This window comes from Sparus aurata, chromosome 18 (assembly GCF_900880675.1).
Source record: "Sparus aurata chromosome 18, fSpaAur1.1, whole genome shotgun sequence".
Lineage (NCBI taxonomy): Eukaryota > Metazoa > Chordata > Actinopteri > Spariformes > Sparidae > Sparus > Sparus aurata.
This window is the reverse complement of record NC_044204.1, coordinates 18,084,086-18,105,964: the sequence shown is the minus strand read 5'-3', so window position 1 is coordinate 18,105,964 and position 21,879 is coordinate 18,084,086. Positions and strand designations below refer to the sequence as shown.

Sequence of the window (21,879 nt, the reverse complement as noted above, 5' to 3'; positions counted from 1 at the left end):
CACGTTTCATTCACACCTGAATGAAAAAAAATATTCCAGATTCCGTGTTCACACCAGTCGTGCATTTAAGCAATTTGACACACCTCGCACAGGGTGTGTGTGTGTGTGTGTAGTCTTTTGCCAAGCTGAGGACTTTGAGAGGTGTGTGTAGGTCAAAGCCATTCAAATTAATTTTCAAAACCCTTCAGAATATCACAGACATGTTAAAATAACTGTAATTTAACTGTTAATGAATGTGTGTCAAATGTGACTCACTTGAAATTAGGAGGTACGGCCTCTCAGGGGGTTGAGGAGCATCTTTGCTTCAAACTCAGCGCGCCGTACTTTAATGACGCCGTTCACTGCCCATACCTGGAACAAGAGACTAGCTATTAAGTTCCCTTTTGACGAAGTTAGAGGATAAAATAAGCTTAACAATTTACTGTAAACTATCATAAGTCTTCTTATGATTGTCGTCTTACCAGCATCACAAGAGGCGTGGCATCCTCATCATCAAAATCCCCTGGTTCAAACTCCCACAGGCTTCAAACAGAAACTAAAGACAAGCTTTATCTTTACTGCTCTACTTTATTAGAGCAACATTAGTGTGACATGAGCAAGGTTCAAGGCTCTCTCAGCGTACTTTACGCCGTCCTCTAAAGACGGCTGATCAGCAGTCACCTGAGATTGGGATCTGTTTTTTTTCTGCTGCAGCCGTAGGAGTTCCATCACCGGTGCAATCGAAAAAAACATGAAGAAGATAAGTCATATTCAACCATAACAAGACACGGTATAAAGATTTATCTGGCATTTTATGTTGGTGTGGGCTTGGAAGGATAGTAGGTCTTAACAGAGACTTGTAGCTGTTTATGTGCCGGCAGAGCTGCTGCAGAGCCCGATCATATATGGGTGTTTCAAACAACACCTTTGAAGGAAATGAGGAATGGCTCATTTTTAGTTTTAGTCACTGTTTAAAAATACATCTAAAAAATGTGGAAAGCCTAAAAACTCCGCCAAGATTTTGTGGCTGTATATCATCGCAGAGATCAAACAAAGAGCGACAGCCGAGGTTTCACAAGTTATAACGGTAAGCTCAACAGCGCTGAAACTTTTTCAGTCCTGCAGGAACTTAGAAGAGGAGGAAGGGTCATGATGTCACCGGTGTCATACACTGGGTTGCGGTGACTGGGCAGACCGCTGCTTCATATCTCCCCTGTTAGTACTACAGGTTATCAGTCTGGGTCATGGAGGAATCTGTATCTCTAATTGGCTATTAGCCACATTTCGTTCGATTTGTAGGTTGATTCAGCGATTTATTTGCATGCAAGTTACGCTGATCTTATGCAAGATTTATAATGGACTGGAGCTTCTGATCGAGGTTAGTAACAGGCTGTAAGATTTATAGTAGATTAACCGTGATAGTACCATAACTAAACTAACTCAGAGCTTGTCCACAGTTTTCGATGGTGACCAGCCACGTGTTGATTTGATCACGGCAGAGATCACGTCATTCATAATAACAGTGGTTTACTTTGGGATGATCAGATATTGTTGTTAGAAGTTTTCCTACAGGTTTCTAATAGCCTTAATATATACCCGTGCTGTGTTATAGCTTAGGTTAGGTTAGTTAGTTTATAACACCTTTGATAATCAGAAGAGGTTTGTAAACGTTTAATTTGAGCACTCGATAATACCAAACTCAAGGGGAATATAGACGGAATGAAGAATACAGATTTAGTATCATGTTCAGTATTGCCTGCATTTTCTTTTTTTTAGGAAGCAGTTCTTTAACAAAGGTCATAAGACGTCAGCATGTTGGTTTCATTCTCCCTGTCCGTACATCTGGCACCAAGAATGTTGGAAGGGTGACGTAACGTCCCTCCCGTCTTTTATAGCTTCCTTGTTGTTAAATAAAGTGCAAAGTCCACCGGCACCCTGTGAACAGTGCTGTGAAATGATGCTACACTCTTGGGTATATTTGGATATAGAGGCTGGTGATAGTCTAAGTTTTTCTTATTGCCGTTAAATCCCTTGAAAAGACTCTAATTTAACCTGCTAACACACATCACCTGAGAAGCCTACACGTGATGTAGCTGAAAACCTCTGCGCTATAAACTTCCACTGTTGTTTAGAAAGTACGAAAACACATGAATGAGCCACACTGGGTCACATGTTAATTAATTATTAATAAGTGTGGTGGTAGGTCATCCTGCAAACACTGTCCTGGTGCTGTGAACCGCCAAGAAGCACTAAACGTGCATAAATACTCAGTTAAATATAGTCCCCAACAAATGTATTATTTAAAAAAAAAAAAAAAAAAAGAACTAAATTACTTTGGAGCCAGAACAGTGACAGTGAAGTTTGGCATTGAAAACCAAACAGGAACAAGATACAAGACACAATAAAACATCTGTATTTGAAAAGGTTGTGTTGGCACTACAACAAATATTTGGCAATGAAAAAATACATTGAAAAAAAATAACACAGTCAAAAAGGTTTTTTCATTATATTTTGATATTCAAAACAAAACATTGTTGGAGAAGATTATCATAGAAAAACACATCAAAATCCCCCCAAAATATAAAAATTGAAATGAAATCATTTGCAGTGTCTGTGTTTTATGTTTCAGTGCCAGTGTTGCTTTGGTCAGTTCAGGTTTTGTTGTCGATGCCAACATTGTCTGTCACTGTTCTGGCTCCATAAAATACTGTTTTAGGAAATTACTCATCTTTTTTTCGTTGCAAGAATTAAACCTCATTTGTGTAACATGTTTTCAAAGATGTAGGTCTTCAGAAGGAACAAATGGGCTTGGAGGTGCCACAGACACGAAGGGGAATTCAGTTTCAGCCACAGACTAATGTGCTGCTGGTTTGAGTCTTTAAATATGATTTGTTGACCGAAAGAAATCGTGTTATGACGCCAGCTTTGTCATTCAAGTCGTGGGCTGGGAGGCACAAAGAAGACAGTTCATCTGTCGGATGAGCCGTAAGATATCCCAGGCGCTGTTAGCTCAGATGCTAACAACGCTGTAACTCACTTCATAATGCAAAAGACAGCCGTGTTTTTCCAGACATCACTCAGACCTTATCTCATTTTTACTTTAGTTAGTCATTTCCTACATTTCCTGGAATGACTTGAACAGTTTTTTTTAAAAATCATACCATGTGTTGTGGTCGATCTAGTCTGAGGATACTGTCAGTCGCGGACTCTGCCGCATCTGTCATCGATTACTTTGCTGAATCGATGGAATGATCAGAGACTATTGTGACATTAGAGAAACGACGTCTAAGATAACACTCAACACGCTGCCCTCTTTTATGCCAAAGGAACTTCTGGCACAGTGAGAATTAATTCCCCACTGATCATCTCTCATGAAGCGCGTTGAAGTTTGGAAGAGAAAGAATAATATAGAGCATTGTCACCTCTCCTCCATCCTCCCTCACACTCTTATCAAAAGCTTATTTGAACAATCTGACAAAATATCTCTCAAAGTTTTGAAATTCCTCAGAAAGTATGAAGTTAAATCTAATCTATGGAAAGAAAATAAACTCAAGCTACATTTTATCCTTACAGTAAAATAAGCTCCTTTGTGTCACCTCCCTCTGGTGGAAAATACCACGCTAAATTAAATCTCACATGTGTTTTTTCTTCTGATCCGAAGCAGTTCAATCGATATTTGTGAGCTCTCCCTCAAAGCCAGAACGCGGAGAAGCAAGAAGCTTGTGATGTTATCAAGCAACAACTTTTTTTTTGGGGGGGGGGGGGGGGGGCGCCGCTCCTGTTGCACATCATGTGGACTTTAAGGAATATTTCTTTGAGCTTTATTACCCCCACATGTCTTTAGAAAACACCTTGGGCAACTCTCGGCGTCTGCTCAAAGTTTTTCCCCCGAGCCCGGCTGTTCGCGGGGCTGCTCCACATATTGTCTCCTGATTACATCATAAATATTTTAACCAACTCTATTAGTGACATGTGCGTGGGCATGCATCTCTGCTACGCCGTGATCCGGCATCAAAGAGAAAACATTAACTGTACTTTTAGGTCGAATTTGCTCTCTTGTGTCTGTGTAGCATCATTTCTCGCTGATGTGTGTTTTGTGCGAGTGTTGAGGATACTTAACTCTTCCTCAAGACTGTGAACTCATAACCAGAGCCCGTTGTAAATCCCTCACAAGGGAGGCTGGACGTGCAGGATCCGGCCTGATGGTAGATCATCGTTAGGCTCATATACTGTAACGCTCTCGCGTCAGCAGTAATTGGATGTAGCATTTGTCTTGGTATTATGTTAATGTTGTTGTCCCTTGAAACAGGAAGAGCTTGCTTTATTTATTCCACCGCAGCCTGTGCATACACCATGACACCCTTCATCTATCATTTAGATAATAGCCACGTGTGTTATATGTGTGTGTGTGTGTTTCTTGGGAGAGCAAAACAGCGAGCACCTGCACCGCATATTTTCTTGCCTTTCCTGTACAGTAGAGTCCTGTGTGTGTGTGTGTTTGTGTGTGTGCGTTTGTGTGTGTGTGTTGAGGCCCCTTTAGGCCGGCTTATCCACGCCGAGAAGCTGTGAGTGCGTTATCCCACCGTCTCTGCTGGGAGGGGAGTCCAGGCGGCCAGCAGACTGGTGTAAATCTGCCTGGCCTATAAAGACCCGGCTTATCTGGCCTGATTAACGGTCAAACGTGGCAGACACCGTTTGAGACGAGAAGAAGATGCATAGGGAGTGGACATTCCACTGAATCTTCCAGCAGTCTTTTCCTTGTCCACCCCCCGGTCTCCACTCTTTCTTTTCCTTGATCAACTCCACCCCACCCCCGCTTCTACTTCTGTCCCTACTCCTGCTCTTCCAAGAGCAACAAAAGGCGTGGGGTAAAGTAAGCAACAAATGGCGCGTGTTTGTTTGTGCATATGTGTTTGTGTGTCCCATGTCTTCGCTTCACCCCAGGAGATCCCGTCCACTTGGTCCCGTCTATCCGACAGGAGTCGCGGGGGGGGGGGATAGAGATCGCAACTCAGGGACGAGGGGTCGCGGAAACACACCAGGGGGTCAGTAAATGATAACCCAGCACTGATCTAAACCCCAGACCAGCACCAGCCCGCGCTGTCTGTCAGCGCCCACCAACCCCCTATGTACACACACGTATACATTTATATACATACACCTTCCCGCCCACCTGGCGAATGAGCAGAAAAACTGGTTGTATTTCATTGCGTTGTCTAAACACAGGATATGGAATGAGCTGTTTGTGAGGAAAAAGGCTGAGCTGTGTTTAGGGAAGAAGTGATTTCAGACAGGAGGCTTTCAAAGCGGAGGGAATATAATGTAGCAACGGAGCAGCACCGAGAGAGAGGGGACAAGCATACGTACCCACACGTCTGCAGGCAGACAGTCTTTATTTGGGGTTAAAAAAAAAGTCCCTCCATTTTCTCTCCCGTTCGCTCCTCATTGAAATAATGTACCATGACTGCTCGCTGATATGTTTTCAGTGGTTAGCCGGGGCCAGTGAGTCTCTGTTCTATATAAGGGTAAGGCCACGAGGCAGTAAACAGAGGCAGCCTGTCGTCATGCACTCCTCTTCCCCCTTGATTTCCTGTGTAGTGGGCAGGGTAAGCCTGATCCCTCCTGACAGCTGTCACTCTCCATCCCAGTGTACCATCGTGGACTCTGACACACACCGACTTCCCCACCAGAATAACTGCCGCAGCAGAGCACACGCGCTATCTCACCTCCGGGAGATTGCCTCTGTGAAATACATAATGCTCGTCTCTTGCGCCGAAACAGCAAAGACGTTTTCACGCCTGTCACTTGGTTTCGTTGACTTTGCAGGTAAATCCAGTCCGGCTTCCTCAGTGGGAACACAGATAAGTGCTCGAGGATAGATTAGTAATGGAAAGGCTCTATTTATTTCACGACTCCTTCAGACATAGGTGCTGACCCGGTCGTTAAAAAAAACAATGCCGAAGAATATATCAGACAAACTGCATGTGACACCGTGGGATGATCTCACACCTGACAGGATTATGGTTAGCAGGCATGCTGCACATCACTCACATTCATGCTCTCTTTTCTTTTTTTTTTTTGCGTGGGCTCCTCTGTATCGCTGTTATATTTTGCTCAACAACCTACACATCACGCACCCCTCCATTCAAATAACCCCCAAAGGAATCCTCCTCCGTCGGGCCAGTATGCATGCAGATTCTCTTGCCTCGTGCCCTTGGGAGAGTTGAAGGTCAAGGTTGAAATCCTTGGCCGGTCTGCAGCAGATCACAAGCTCCTCTGTGACATGTGTGCACATCATGTGCGCTCCCACACAGATACTTCACAAACACACAAACACACATATACAAAAAAAAATGAAGGCTTGTGCGCAGTTTGATAAATACAAACACTGGCTGGCTCATAGCTCGATTCGCTGCGGTGTAATAACAGTAATCTGATTAGAAAAAAAGTGTTAAATGTCATCTTTTGGAGTTAACATAAAATTACCATAATCAAATCACAGCCGCTTGGAGAAGAAGAAAGCCAGTTACATGTGTCAGCGGCGCGTTTTGAAAAAAAGACAAAAGGCATTTTTTGATTGTCAGATTATAGAGATGCAAATAACTCACACATTTCTAACTCGCAATTAAATGGATTTTTTGTTGAGAGGACTAAATGTTAACATCTGGTAACCTCCCTCAGTCAAATCACGCTGAAGTATTTTAATTACAAGACGGAGACACTGTGGACTCTCCCACATGCGTGTTAGCCGTAAAGAACAAAGGACCTATTGTTTTATTGCATATTTTACAGATTGCAGACATTAAAAATCGCTTACAGAACCTGAAATATTGAGCAGCATTGTTGGCAAATGTTCATATCGGTCCTGATTCGAGCACTATGGTGGGATAAAGAAACATTTAAGCTGAAAATATTGATTCTAGGGGGTACTGGTAAACCATTAAATTGTTTTAAAGCACCGTTATAAATCATTTGGTTCCAGTTTATTGCATGCTTTCCAGTTAGTGCACCATCATGACTTGCAAAATGCTTCAAGAGTTGGATTCCCGTTGGAAAACCGGTCGTGGATTGACTTGGAGTTGCTGTCATTGATGTTACCGATTAGGGCTTTAAGCGGTAAAGCCTTAACGGATTTCATTTTCAAAGTAAACCCTGCTAACAGGTCAGGTTAGCACCGGTGGAGCAGCATGGCCTGGGATAAGGAGATTTAACCCACCCTCCCCGCTATCACCACCACCATCCCACCCCACCCCCGTGAGTGAATATAACCCAGTGTTTATTAGAGTGCCAGTGTAATATATGACTTTCTGCTTGCTTTGCAAATCTATCCAGGCTGCCTCTGCTACTTCTCCTTTGGATATTTCATTCAGAGAGGGTTAGCAGGCACAGCGTTATTGTCGCTGGTTATTGCCTTTCGTTTATTACAGAGGAGTTTGTTTAGAGTGGAGGGGGGGCATGAGGACTTTTCTTTTTAGAGGGAGGGCTGCTCACGTGGCTGTACAAGTGAATGGTAACCATTGGTTACGGCTGAACCCCATCGCTGCTAGATGAAGCTGATATATTCATGTATTCATCTCAATTAGTCCGCTCCGTGCATCTTCAAATGCAGACACTCATCCCTCCTCGGCTGTGCTCCATGCTTATCTTATTAGAATATTTTATCCTGCGTCTGTCTCGCACTGTGTCATCCCCTTGCTCCCGCTCCTCCAGCCACCCCTTTTCCCCTTCCATTATTCCTCCTCTCTGGGAAGTTTGTGTTCGAGTCATTTTTGTTAACTGATAGCTTAGATCTCCTTTCAGTGTGCCGACCGCGACAGACCACAAAGTTAACTCTGCGAAACAACAGCGAGCGACACTGTTGATTTCTGTTTTCGTTCTCAACTAACACAAACTCGTTTGCCTCTCCTTCTCCACAAGCGACTTGCAGTTGTTGGAAGAAGCTTTCCTGGTTTTCTTTTTTAATTCCATCCGCCATGCTCAAACCATCTCTGTGGTTTAGTTTTTTTTTTGCAACACTAAAATAGCTCCAGGCAAAAAGGAGAGGAGACATCTGAAGACCGCTGGAAAGATGCACTTTGGAGTGGAGTCCATGGTGATTAGGAAAAGTGAATGTAGGACACGAGGAGATGAGCATCATTGTCCATAAGGCAAATTGTAACGGACAATGGTGTATTGCTGTTTGAAAAAAAGAAGCATAAGCGCAGGATAAAACAATGGCAGCCCATAATCTAAAACACTCAGAAATGCACATTTCCCCTTCCATCTGAGATGTCTGAGGTTGTTTGCCCTCTGCTTTGCCAACAACACATATTCTCAGTGTCTTTCTTCTCAGGCCAATAGCTAAGCTCAAATCACAGCTCTGTGTCTCTCCGATGGAGCTCTCTCTCTCCCCGCCATCCCTAGAACAGTGGTTTCTCTTTTCCAAGGCGCACTCTGAAATGGCTTTGTTTTCCGACAGCCATTCAGTGGCACCCTCGGCCAGGGCCTGCCAAGAAGTCCGCCTCCCCGAGCTGGAGCCTGGGCCTGTTTACACAAACTCATCGGAGAAATATGGATGTATAATTATAGAGGCTGTTAGTTTTAATGTCGCATCCTCGCTATGGAAACCACTGCATGCTTGGTCAGCTACGATGAGCGGCGGCTGATGAAACTCTGACCAGAGATGGCGTGAACGTTTCTTTGCGGAAAGCATATTTTTTTTGTGGGTGGGTGGGGTGGGGTGGGGGGTGGGGACAAGACAGAAAAAGGAGCTTCTTGATGGAATCGAATGAGCGCCGAGCAAAGCAAACAAACATGAATCACAAGGCGGTGATAGAGATTGCTGTGGTTGTCCAACACATAAATACAGAGTCTAAATACTGCTTTGCAGGCCAGGACCAAGCCCGTTTCTGTGAATTCAGCTCGGTGGCAAAATGTCCATGTTCCATTCCAGCATGACCACAGGCTCACAAACACAGTAACAGGAGCAGACAAACACACAGGAGGCTTGTGTGCGCACAAACACACAGGCATAAATAAGCAGCGAGCCACATGAGCAATATTTATATATGTGTGTGTATATATGTATATATATATATATATATATATCTATATATATATATAGATATATATGTATATACACTCTTAAGCCCTCAGTCAGGCAAATAGATGCTCTGACAAAAAACACAATGCTTGCTCACACGTCCATCCTCCATCGCTTGGCACAGATTTGCTTGCGTAATAGAAGCTGCTGTATGTATTGTGTGTCTGTTAATGCACATTCAAGAGAGCTGTAGCTTAGCTGAGCGCGAGATATTTTCAGGCAGCGGTCCCATGGGTCTGAACGTGTGTGTGCTGTCAGAGTTTGTGCGTGTGTACCCTCCCTGACGGATGGATGGATGCTGAAAAGAAAAGCCTCACGTCTTCAAACAAATATGTGTTGTTGTTTGCGCTCAGGCTGCGCCGCCTCTCGCAGCGAGTTGATGACTTCGTAGATAGCGACGGAACGATTTTTACCTCCCCGAACCCATGGGTCCAATTTCTCTCTCTCTCTCTCTCTTCCTCTTCTGCAACTTAATCTTTCTCTCCCTCCGCCTTGCCATTCTACCTATTTTCTCTCCTTTTTAGATCTTACCTTCCCCCCCACCCCTCCCCTCCTCTTCCTCCTCATCTCTGCACAGTGACAGATCCTTCAGGAAATTGTTTCGAGTCTGCCAGACATTTTTGTGTTGTAGCTGTTTATTTGTGCTGGGGGGCACACGGGGGTCCGGAGCCTCAGCTTCTCCCCGCTCTCAGACTAGGGGTTAAGCTCCCGAACGCCTTCACCGCCCTGCACCCAAAAACACTGATCCTCGATCAGCGTGGCTTTACCGTGTAACCGATACTAGGGATGAGGAGAGAGGAGCACCAGAGGAGGATGTAATCAGTGTGTGTGTGTGTGTGTGTGTGTGCGTGTGCATGTGCGCGTGTTTGTACATGTGCGTCAGCTGCTGGCTTTGTGTGTATTAGGATGTAATCAGCAGCATTCTCTTTGTGGTCTGCTGTGCTCTCTGATTGGGGTTTTGGCGAATCACAGGGGAAGGGAGGGAAAGTGTTTCTTTTCCTGCGTCTTGTGTTGCAGCCTGGCCTCAGAGCTGGAGGAGCCTGGCTGCGGTTTGGAGCCACGCTGCGACCCAGGCGCTTTACACATCGGCTACATCAGACCCTCCATCTATCATACAACTGTCTCGCTGCCACCTTGTGTCTGTCAGCGGCTGTATGCAGCCTGTGTGCGTGTCTGTGCCTATCAGGGCTGCTCTGACTCTGGTCCCATGTTGGCTGCAGTCAGCTTTGTTCAGTTGCCTCCATGTTAGCAGGTACAGGAGATTCCCCCAGGGTTCAGACACGGCGGCTAACACATACACACGCGCGCGCTCACACGAATACACGTGCACAGTCACAGGGACACACGCACGCCCACACACTCCCATACGCTGTCCTCTTTCCCTCCCTCTCTCTCTCTCTCTCTCTCTGTCTTTGTTCTGCCTCTTGCAGATTTTGTATTTGCGGACACCAGATGGGCTGACATCGCCTCTCTCCTAAATAACAAGTACACTCTGTCTCTCGCTCTGTCTGTCTCTGACATCTCTCTCTATGGCCATCTCGCTCTCTTTACCTTCCCTCCGAGCTGTAATCTCTGTCGTGCATTCGTCAGGTATTTCGTTACAGTCATTTATCCCAAAACGCTCGCTCGTTCCAGCCTCTGAAATGTGACGCCTTGCTGCTTTTTCTGTTTCATATTGTAAATTGAATGCATTTGGGGGTTTGGATGAAACAAGACATGCGTAAACATAAGCCTGTGATCGTGATGTGGGCTGCGCAGTATGATGAAAAAAAAACAAACACTTTGCGGGTATTTTGGGAGAAATGAGCTTGGTGATATGATTCATGATTAGTGGAAATGAGCATTTTTGCATTGCAATTTTCATTTTCACTGAACAAACTATTCAAATCATGATGTTTTCTTGCATCTGGGGAACAAGATTCATGGCCAGGGCATCTCTGCAGCACTACAGCACTTCATTGTAATGCTGTTTTGTCACATATTTTATCTTGAACAAAAATTAAATGTGATTTTTGCGATTTGGGTCTCGCACTTGGCCGCATTTCCATAATATTTCCAGTAATCGTGCAGCGGGAGCTGATTTGTAAATTAATCTATTACTCGAAAAAACATGGCAAAAGTCATTAGTTCCAGCCTTGAATCTTTCCTTTTCTCTGACCTGATCACCAGGCAGCTTCATCACCCCGAGGCCAGTTTTTCTCACCTGAGCCTCAGCACTCAGCTTGTCTCTGCTCGCACATTGAATCACTGCACCGTTCCCTCTCACTTAGCATACCTCATTGGGTTTGTTTTGCATTGCCTGTTTTGCGGATTGGAATTGCTGAGCCTGCGGTAAGAGTTATTGTTTGTTTGTTTGTTTGTTTGTTTCCCATCTTTGATGTGTGTTATTGTGCCAAGGAACACAAGGCTGGCTCAGTTGTCATAACTCTCTTCTGGAGGCCAGATTGAAAAGGTCAGTGAAAATGATGCTCCTCTCTCCACAAAGGATGAATGGACACAGTGTGGGAGCCTCGGTGCGCGCACACAGACCAGCCTCACACACATAGACACACACACACACACGCACACAGGCTTGGACGGCTAAACACATTAGCATAAACGCGCACAGAAACACACACTGTCCCTGCGAGCACATTTTTTTGCATGCAGCAGCACGAGCGGGGGAGTTCTCTGAGGATATTGCGTCCCCCCCCCCCCACACAGCCGCTCATGTTCGTTAACTTGTTCCAGGGCTTCGCTCTGGTTTCTCTCCTGGGTGCGGGTTAGCTCGCAGATTAGCTCTTTAGTCAGTCGAGATTTTTGGAGCCTCGTGGCCTTTGACATGCCACTACTATCTCCCACCACATTCCGATCCATCCCAGCGCTTCTTTTATCAGCCGGCGCAGGGCTGATTTGTGGCTCGTGGACCTTTTAGATCGAGGCGGGCGACTCCTCTCTAGAGTCCCGTATCACCTTTGTAGGCAACCACAAAGGCCAGAGAAGAGACGGAAGAGGATCAGTTTTATCATCTGTCGGGATTTAGCGAGCGAGCAATGGTTCACCCCGTGTGATTATCAGTGCAAATGAAGCACGGAGAGAGAACATCAATGAGCCTCCCGCTGTGTAACAAGCGCACTAAGAGACCTTGTGTGTGCATCTGTCAGCTGATTGCACACATGTAACCTGACAATACCAAGACCACCCGCTGAAATGGATGTTAGTGGTTGTTTTGGGAGAATAACGGCTGGGATTCAAGATTATTACAAAGGCATTGTAATAGACACAATAGTAGGATAATCAGAGCACTTACTCTCTCTTTCGCTCTTGTAATTTTCCGAGTTTAATTAAGTGCTCAGAACGCTTTACTGTGCTCCTCGCTGAAGGTTTATGTATTGGAATTGAATGAGAATATTACGAATGCATTTGGAGACAATATTATTTCAATTTTCGGAAAATTGCACCCCTCGTGTTCTGAATATGTGCACAATTGCGGGATCGGCATCTTGCCATCAGCAGTCGTGATGCATTCACTGTGGTTTTTCCAAACAACAGGAGCAATAAGAGGAATAAGTTCTGCTCACTTTGATGACATGTTGGAGGTTTGAAATGTGCCCAAACTGCAAAAACAGCTTGTTGTTTGCGAGCCCAACTAAAACGTAGCCAATAAAACCAAAACCACAAACCAAGAAGCATTGACAATGTCCATATCTGCATGTAGACTGCTGGTTCCCAAAGCAGGAGGTTCTGATGAAAGAGTCGTCTGTTTTTCGGACTTTTCTCTCATTTCTCCTCATTAAATTCTTCATACTTTGCGCTCTTGACGGGGGAAAATAAAAAGAAACAGTTAAGACAGAGGAATCACTCTAGTTTTACTGCTTTCAAACACAATGTCCACAGGCCATACATAATCTGTGATGAGAGATCACAAAGAGAATACAGTTAACTTCAAAAGCCAAACGGATTGAGAACCACTGAAACGAACCATTTTGACTGAGTTAGCACGGCTGACAACCTACATTAAGTTTTAAAATGTATTTTGGATACGTTGATAATATGTACACACATACTATGAGTTTTTCTGACATTACATTACAGCTTATTTTAGCCATCCCGAACATTGAAGGGGCACCAAGTAGTTCTGGCGAATACATTGAAACTCCCAATATTAGTGAGGTTGAAAATACAAACTCAGAAATATTTACTTCATTCATAACCTGGATAAACAAGCTGCTGTCGGAGGGGATAATAAAGTCCAGAATGCTGTTTGAAGCTAGAAAAGGTGGCAGGGTCCGCCAAATATAAAAAATGTCAAACAGTACCAGATTGCGTTGTCCTTTCAGGTCAGTTTGTTTATTCGGCTTATTCAGTCGTGAAATCGAAGAGAGATTGTTTGTTTAGTTTGTTTAGGTCAATGAAGATCTTTCCCTTCTGAATCCCCCCCCCCCCCCCCCAAAAAAAAAATAAAAAAACTACTTTGCGCACCTTTTTAAACAAACTCTTATTAATACAAATGCTCTTGCAGCCATGCCTTCGTGGTTCATTTCAGGACAGTTGGGTTTAATGTTGCCCGCAGATACTTGTCTCTCCTGTCACCATTTCTCTTGGCATTCACTCCAATTCTCCCCGGCGCAAATGATGATTAATGGAGAATGAAGATTGAATAATATGCTCCATTTCTTTGTGTATAATGTCCCAGAATGTTCTTAACCCCGGGGCATGGCTGGAGGATACGGCTGAGGTGTGCAGCTTTTTTTGATTTGACGCAGGAAGTGATCAGTCAGTTTAAACAGACGCTCAGATAACATGGCGGCGGATCAGAAAGCACCGACGCTGCTATCTGCGAGGTGAACATGGCAACAGGAATACAACAGGAGGAGTGGAAGTCATGTGCGCGCTGGTTGTTGATGTGGATTAATGGGCATTTGGTTGAGAAGAGCTGGCATCTGGCCCACTTGAGTCCTGCAGTGTAACTGAGGAAACACTGGGGTTTGATGATGGGATTAATGAAACACTAATGTGAAGCTCTCCTCTGACTTAAAACCAGGATGAAACTGTGTGCTCATTGTTTGCTTCGAGCCTTACGCACACACGCACAAACACACACACACACACTGGTTAAGAGCGAGATAAACACTAAGTCAGCAACTCCCACATGAACAATATTAACCTTTAGCTTCTCGAGTTGTGAGCGTGTGTGTGTGTGTGTGTGTGTGTGCGCCGCAGCATCCCTTCTAACCTTTAGCTCCCATCCAATAGCAAGGTGATTGTATGGACTTTTTCTCTGACCCAGTTTTCCCCTTTCTGCTTATTTCTCCCAACACGCAACATTTCAGCTGCTATTAGTCAAATGATGCGCTGTCTCAGAGTGTGTGTGTGTGTGTGTGTGTGGGGGGGGGGGGGGGGTTATTTTCTGCCTGTGTGTGGCTCTGAGGGCGTGTGTGTTCACCTGTTTTTGTTGTGAACTCAAGGGTGCTAATGGGTGTGCGCCCACTATGGCCGTGCCACTTTTATTTTATTTTTTTTTTTTAATTTATCTAATTGATAAGGACAAAACAAAGAAAAACAACAGTCACCTCCTCCTGGAACATTATTTTTCCTTTTATGCCTCCAGTCTGGGCTTTTAGGTGTATACAAGTGGCCGCTCATCTGAAGCGGAAAGAGTTACACAGGCTGCTTCTCCGGGCTGTTTTTTTCTTTTTTGTTCCCCCACTGTTTGTATTCCACACATGATTTGTGTAAAAAAAAAACTGCTGAGGTTTTCTGCGGCTTGCAAGCTCGATGATATCGGTGAAAAGAGCCATTACAGCCAATTAGCTACTCTGTCATTAGGGAGGGTTTGTGTGGGCTACTGGCAAACTTCTGCACACAACAGAATGCATCAGAGCTGGAATGGCTGGTAAAGTTGAAACGGCTAATATCTAAAAAAGAAATGTTCCATATTAGGAGCCGCGGTAGGCTTTAGTTGTTTTATTTTTTTTTACAGGCAGTGTGGTTATGAAATTAATATTGGATGCTTGGGCTGCTGTCTCATAACTTTAATGCTATATGCAACAGCTTATGGTATTATAAGCTGCGAGTCCCCAGTTCCCTTCAGGCTGCACTGTGTTATTGTGCCAATCGACCCGTTTCTTTTTACAATTCCATGATCTGAACTCCTCCGGTGCACACCTGTCAGATTATTATGTGGGTTTCGGCTTAGAAGTGTGCGTGCACATTTTGAGCAAGCCCCGTTTGGTTTTGTGCTTGTGTGTGGAGAGAGGGGACTGGAGGGGCAGGAGAGAGAGGGGTTGTAGATGCAATGTGCTCTGAGATGAGTCTGTCTACATCTGTCATGTTGGAGTGGAGCTCAGTCTGTTCCTGTTTGAGACAGATGACTTGCTCCGCTCCCCAAGGTCCCCCTGTTATTCTGCGCCCTTTATCTCATACTGATCCAACAGACGGCCCTCACCGTGTGTGTACTTTTTTGTTTGCTGTGTGTGTGAGTGTGGGTGTGTGTACTTAAAAAAATGCATACAGCAAGAGCACATGACGGTATCATCCCGTGTCTTTGCGCGCGTCCATGCAGACACATGATTAAGTTTTGAACAGGAGCAAAGGGGGTTTTGCAAGCCATGCTGAGTTGGGAAATAGAGAGTGGAAAGTGCAGCGGTGTAAAAGCTCTGCCCCGCTGGATCCACCGGAGAGGTGACACACACACACCCGCAGCTAAATGATGCAGAAGCTCTCTGTGTCTGCGGGCTGTGAGGCTTGTACAGACACACACACACTCACGGATACACACACGGACACTTTGGGAGCCGTTGACAGGTCCTCTGCAGAGGTTAAAAGCAGTCATAAGTAGCCTTGTAGCGCCAGCCCAGTAGTGCCGACCACGGAAGTCCGTAATGCCCAACCTTTGGCTCGGTTATCTGGGACTGTCTGGATTGATAGAGACTACACACATACGAAATTCACAAAAAATTAATATACATGCGGAACAAATTCACACTCATGCACATACCTGTCCGAGCACGCATGCACGCGTGCACACACACACACACACACACACACACACACACACACACACACACACACACACACACACACAGGTCAACAGGGAGATGCGTAAATGCGTGGAGTTGCACAAAGGCCAAAACACACACATAACTCAAGACTCTGGGGAGAGTGTATGAGAGAAATGGTGAGTGTGAGTGAGAGAGAAAGCAAGCTGGCAGACACGCACACACACACACACACACACACACACACACACACGCACTCACATGCACACAATCCAACACACGCATATGCTTCCTCTGCTGCACAGAGAGAGATCACCTCCCACTTCTTCTTCTTTCCAAACTGAGCTCTCCTCCTCCTCCTCTCAACTCCTCACTTCATCACCTCCTTCCATATTCCCTCACCGACATATGCACGCACACTCAGACCCCCCCCCCCCAATGCACACACACACTCGCATGTGAGTACACTTCAGACAGATCAGGTCTCACTCCTCCACGACTCGCACACTCTCTCGTCTTCAAAAAAGGAATCTCCTGCTTCCTCTCCTGCCCTCCCTCACCCCACACTCCTCTTTCCATCCCCTCTCTAAACACCTCACCCCTCACCCTGCACACACACACACACACACACACACACACACACACACCTCACCACTGCACCTCCCTCCCTCCCTCCCTCCCCCCACCATTGCACCCCCCGCACCCCGCGCTATCCCATAGTGCTCTCTGCTGGAAGGATTCAGAGGAACCCTGTAATTTTGGTGCCGGAGGAGCTCTTAAATCCTGCCTGATCTTCTGGCTACACAGACAGCCAATGTGTCCGTGCAAATATGTGTGTGTGTGTGTGTGTGTGTGTGTGTGTGCGCACGCACACGTCAGTGTGTGCTTCAGTGTGTGTTTGCCTCCGTGGGCCCAAGTGCTTACATGTCTGTGTATTTTTTTCGCAACCATTTCAAGTGTGGTTGTGCTTGTGTGTGTGTGTACAGCTGTGTGTCCTGTTGCATCTGTGTGTATGTGTGTGTGTGTGTGTGTGTGTGCGCTTGGGAGTGGAGTCTAATCAGGGTGCAGGAGAGTAGCTCCCCCTCTGGCTGTATACTGGCGCAATGAGCAGAGCAACAGTTGTGCACAGTGGGCCACTAACCACCTTAAACCTTGACACTAATGCTAATACCTGCTTACTATACATGCAGCGCAGGGGCTCCTGGAACAGGCAGCACGCCATGACATCAGAGCCGTTATGTGATAATGCTTTGCAAGAGCTAAATGGAAAAAAAAGCCCCGTTGTTGAACATGAAGATGAGAAAATCAGCTGCGTCCACGCACATTACTCCAAACCACACTCATTCCGACCTAAATTCAATCTCGGATTTTCAAAATACCGTGAAGAATGTGCGGCCCCGCCGTCAAAGATATGACAATTTTATATTGTCTGCCAGGTTTTATTATTGAAAAGAAACAGGAGAAGAAAACACTGGCCGAGCCGAGAGCCCCTAATTCATCTGAGATGATATGAGAAGTCTGAATGAGTTTTCTTTGCCCATGCCAAACCTGCGCAGGAGGCTACGTGGGAGAGAGACGGCGAGCGAGAGAGGGGTTGGAGGTTGATTACTGATTTCCATTTCTATTTCTAGGACAAAGAAATGAAGGGCTGATGGGCTGGGACATCTATTTAGATCCATTTCATTCTGCCATAATCAGGCTTTAGCCATGCCCTTATACTCAGGATTAGAAAAGGTTCAAAGTGCAAACATCTAGATCCTCGAGAATTATTCCAGTCTGCCAGCCTCACTCTGTATGTTTGTGTGTGCGTATGTGTGCGTGTGTGTGTGTGTGTGTGTGCTTGCATGCCAGATCTGCCAGGGAAGGGTTATCTCTGGAATCAGGCCCATAAACCTAATCTAACCCTCTCTGTGCTCATTCAGGAGTGAAATATTTTGTGCAAATAGGCTCTCCTCTCCTTCTCCCCGCCTCGACTCCGGTTCGCTAATGTAAACAAAAAGCGAGATAGCAATATCGCAGGTATGAGAAAAATAGCCATTTTCTGTTGTGACGCTCTGTTTGATACAGACACACACACACGCACACACACACACACACACACGTCCCTGACACTGCTGTGTTCAGCGCCCTGCTTTTCCCTCTCGAATGGATGAAATGGCTCTTTGTGCTGCTGTTTTTTTTTGTTTTTTTTGTCCTTGATGCTAAGTGTGAGTGATCAGATCGTGCTTTATGTATTTAGCTTTTTTTTTTTTCTTTTTTGTTTGTTTGTTTTGAAAATGTAGACATCATTGCTGGTGGTTACTGTGAATACCTCGCTGCCTGCTCGGGCTCGTCTGAGTGGAAGTCTGAATGCAGTGGGAGAACGAGGGGAGGGAGGGAAGGGGGGGGAGGGGAGGCGGTGTGTGAAAGGTAGCCAATGAATGTCACCTCTCATCCACTTTCTCATTAAACAACCTGCTCTCTGTCTGTCACATGGGCTGTATCTATCCCCATCGTTCGGTGCTTTGGGCAGATGTCGCACATGGGAGCAAGCGCGTACACACACACACACACACACACACACACACGCATGCACACATCGCCATCACGCCGTATGAAAGCAAGCCCCCACGGGCTGGACAGGAATAATAAGCAGCAGATGATTCATGATGGAGATGGGGAATGTATTCAGCAGGACCACCTGAGTGACCTCATTTAGCAGACCTGAGAATAAATATAGACCACCGCATCGCACTCCAGACCGAGCCTGTGTCGTCTGGGCCAGTCAGCACCGCGTCTCTCACACATCTCCCACTCCTCTCCTCGGAGCGCAGAGGGGAGCAGCCCCCTTTCCACTCTCCACCCTCAGCGTCCTTGTGAAATCTGTGCGGATTTGTATGTTCACGCATGCATGTTAATGTGCTAGCGGTAGTGGTATGTATATGATATTGGACCGGGAGCCTCTGTTGCAGGCCAGCTTTTTTCCCCCAGCAAAGGCTCGCTCGCTCTTGGCTGATACATTTGCACTGTAGATATTTCCCAACATCAACATTTGGCACCTGGTTTCTCTTATGACTTCAGCAGCTGTAGATCTTTTGTTCTCCCACTAGTCATTCTGCGGCCAGTGATCCACACCCACAAAGAGAGGCCTTAAATCATACCAAAAAGCCGACCGCTTTATTAAGAAAAAAAAAAAAAAAGCAACATTCCTTCATGCAATGACCAGTTCTTCGGGTATTCTGGACCGCTGACGGTGAACCGGTTTGTTCCACTAAATCATTAGCAGCAGCAGAATGGGAGTCTCTTTGTTCTTCGCCCGGTCGTCGCTTTATCCCCCAGTGTTTTTATCTCCATCGAGACGCACAGGAAGACCCAATTCCCCAGTTTCCTCTTTCCAAAACACGCCATGACCGTCGGCCTTTTAATATCTGGAAATCCAGATTTGGATTAACGTCAGGACGCGGGGATGAAACGAGAGAGAGAGAGAGAGAGAGAGAGAGAGAGAGAGAGAGAGAGAGAGAGAGAGAGAGAGAGAGAGAGAAGAGGGAGAGAGATAGGAGCTCGAAGAGAGAGAGGGGAGAGGATAGAGAGAGAGAGAGAGCTCGAGCGCCTCGGTCGCTCGCCGATCTATGCGCTGAGATAGCTCTCGCTGCGCTCTCGCGAGCTCTCTAGACTTCTATCGCTCCTCTCGCCCTGCGCTCGCTCTCTCTCTTTCGCTCTCTCTCTCGCTATTCTCGAGAGAGAGAGAATAGAGTGAATGAGAGGCTTTCAGATTAAAAATAAAGAGCTGGCAGTGTGTCCTTGTTGTGGAGCGGGGTTAGGGGAGCTGGAGAATCGCGGCTGGCAGTCATCTCTTTTTGAGTGAACCCATGACATGACAGATGTCAATACAGTGATATAAGCAAGGGTTAGGGCGACGAACAGAGGGAATGCGTGGCGCTGAGCAGTCTGTGTGTTTTTCTTCTCCCCGCCGCACAGTATTTAATGCGCTCAACAGTTGTTTCTGCAGCAGATTTCCATCTTGAATAGCACTTAAAAGGCGGAATCACATACGGAAATGTGGTTAAAATTGGACACGGTTAATTGGATTATGAATTTCCAGCGGTTACAGTAAGGGGACTGGAATTATTTGACATTTCAAATGGCCCGAGTACAAACAACACATGAAGTGATCATCTCTTTTATAAATCCAGTTCCCTTTGCAGTTGTTCACCCCCCAAACAGACCCCCCCACCCTCAAGGGCCCAACTTATCCTCACGCCACATCAGTAGTGCGGGAGTCCGCTCGGTCGTCCTGAAGGAATAGTTAATTTAGATGACAGAAGTAAGTTAACACTGAGAAGATTTGCTCTCCCCGAGTGGATATAAAATTCATGGCATGACGCTCACTCTTAGTCAGATTATTCAAGGCTTTGAGCTCGATCTTCAAAGAACTCATTTTTAGTATAACCTTGCCCTGGAAATTTAAAAAATTGAAAGAAGAGGAGAAATTGGCTGGAAAAAGGCACGATGAGGTTAGCGCTCGTGGCAGCGTCTGGGCCATTCAGAGCGAGCCGTGCGCCTTTAAGGCTGGAAACAGGCCCTGTTCACCTCACTGTCTTTGAATGTTCCCGTTTAGAGAGAGACATGCTCCCTGCATGGGCTTTACATAAATCTGAAGACTCACTTAGCCTTGAGTGTTCATCCACATTAATGTCCCCACGTAAATTTTCAAATCTTTTTGTTCCTGCGCCTCCGCCCTCCCCTCGTATATGTTCCAGTGTCCGGTCCACTCAGTCGTGTTGAGTCTACGGCTGGGTGGGGAGGGTGGAGAGGGGGGCTGGACCGTGCCATAGAGCTCCTGACACAATGTTATCACAATCTTTCTCACAAATTATCACGTAGTCCGGCCACACTAACAAAATGTTGTGGTTCTCTGTGTAATTTAGAAGCCCCGGGTCTGATCTGATAATGTAACATAATATTAGTGCAAATTCATTATTTGGCTTTTCTTCAATTTCGGCTGAGTATAAAGCTGAAATCCCACAGGGCAACAGAATGTCAACATTAATAATACTTAGGAATGACAAGGCATGAATCAACTAGATGAGCTTTTCCGTTGCCGCGGAGCCGGATTTCAACACCGACATCGGTTCAAAAGCAGGGAGACACATGTAGAAACACTGGAACGCCATGCCAGCCAGAGTAAGCATTTTAAATGTTTGTGGTGCGTTGTTTGAACGCAGCCCAAAGCCTCCCTCTCTCCCTCCCTCCCCACGCCCAACTGTAGCTGCGTCTGCCTCCTCTTTGTGTCATCACTAGATAAGCACCCTCTCCAAGACTATCTCATCATAATGAGGGTGCCATCTGAAGCAATCACCCGGGGAGATGGTCATTGAGTTAAGAGGGAGGGAAAAGGGAGGGGCAGAGTCAGATAGCTCCGATAAAAAAGAAAAACTCCATGAAGTGAGTGAAAAAACAGAGAGAGAGAGAGAGAGAGAGGCAGAGAGAGCACAAGACGGATAACACAGGAAGAGAAACAAAAGCATTTCAGAGGAAGGTAGTGAGTTGAAACAGCAGACTAAGCGGAGATGCAGATCATTTGGGGAATTCCAAAATTAGAGCTGCCATCGCATGCGCCCACACCAGGCGCACACCCACAGACACACACACACACACACACCCACACACACTTACGCACATGAGCGCGCAGCGACAGCCTTGTGCTTATCCATTGCTCCGCGTTAAGGTCAGAGTCACACTCTGTCTCCCTAGGTCATTATCATGTGCCCTAAAATAGACAGCCAATTGTGTCACAGCGTCTGAAGTGAATGTGACATTGAATAAACAACCCTCGACCCCTCAAGTCTGAGCGGAACG

The 21,879-nt window shown here is 45.9% G+C and overlaps 1 protein-coding gene across 1 annotated transcript in view; it reads left to right on the top strand.

Moving 5' to 3' along the window:
* efnb1 (ephrin-B1) overlaps positions 1-21,879 on the top strand; it is a 62,153-nt gene that overhangs the window by 29,179 nt on the left and 11,095 nt on the right. The gene's annotated exons all lie outside the window — the stretch shown is intronic.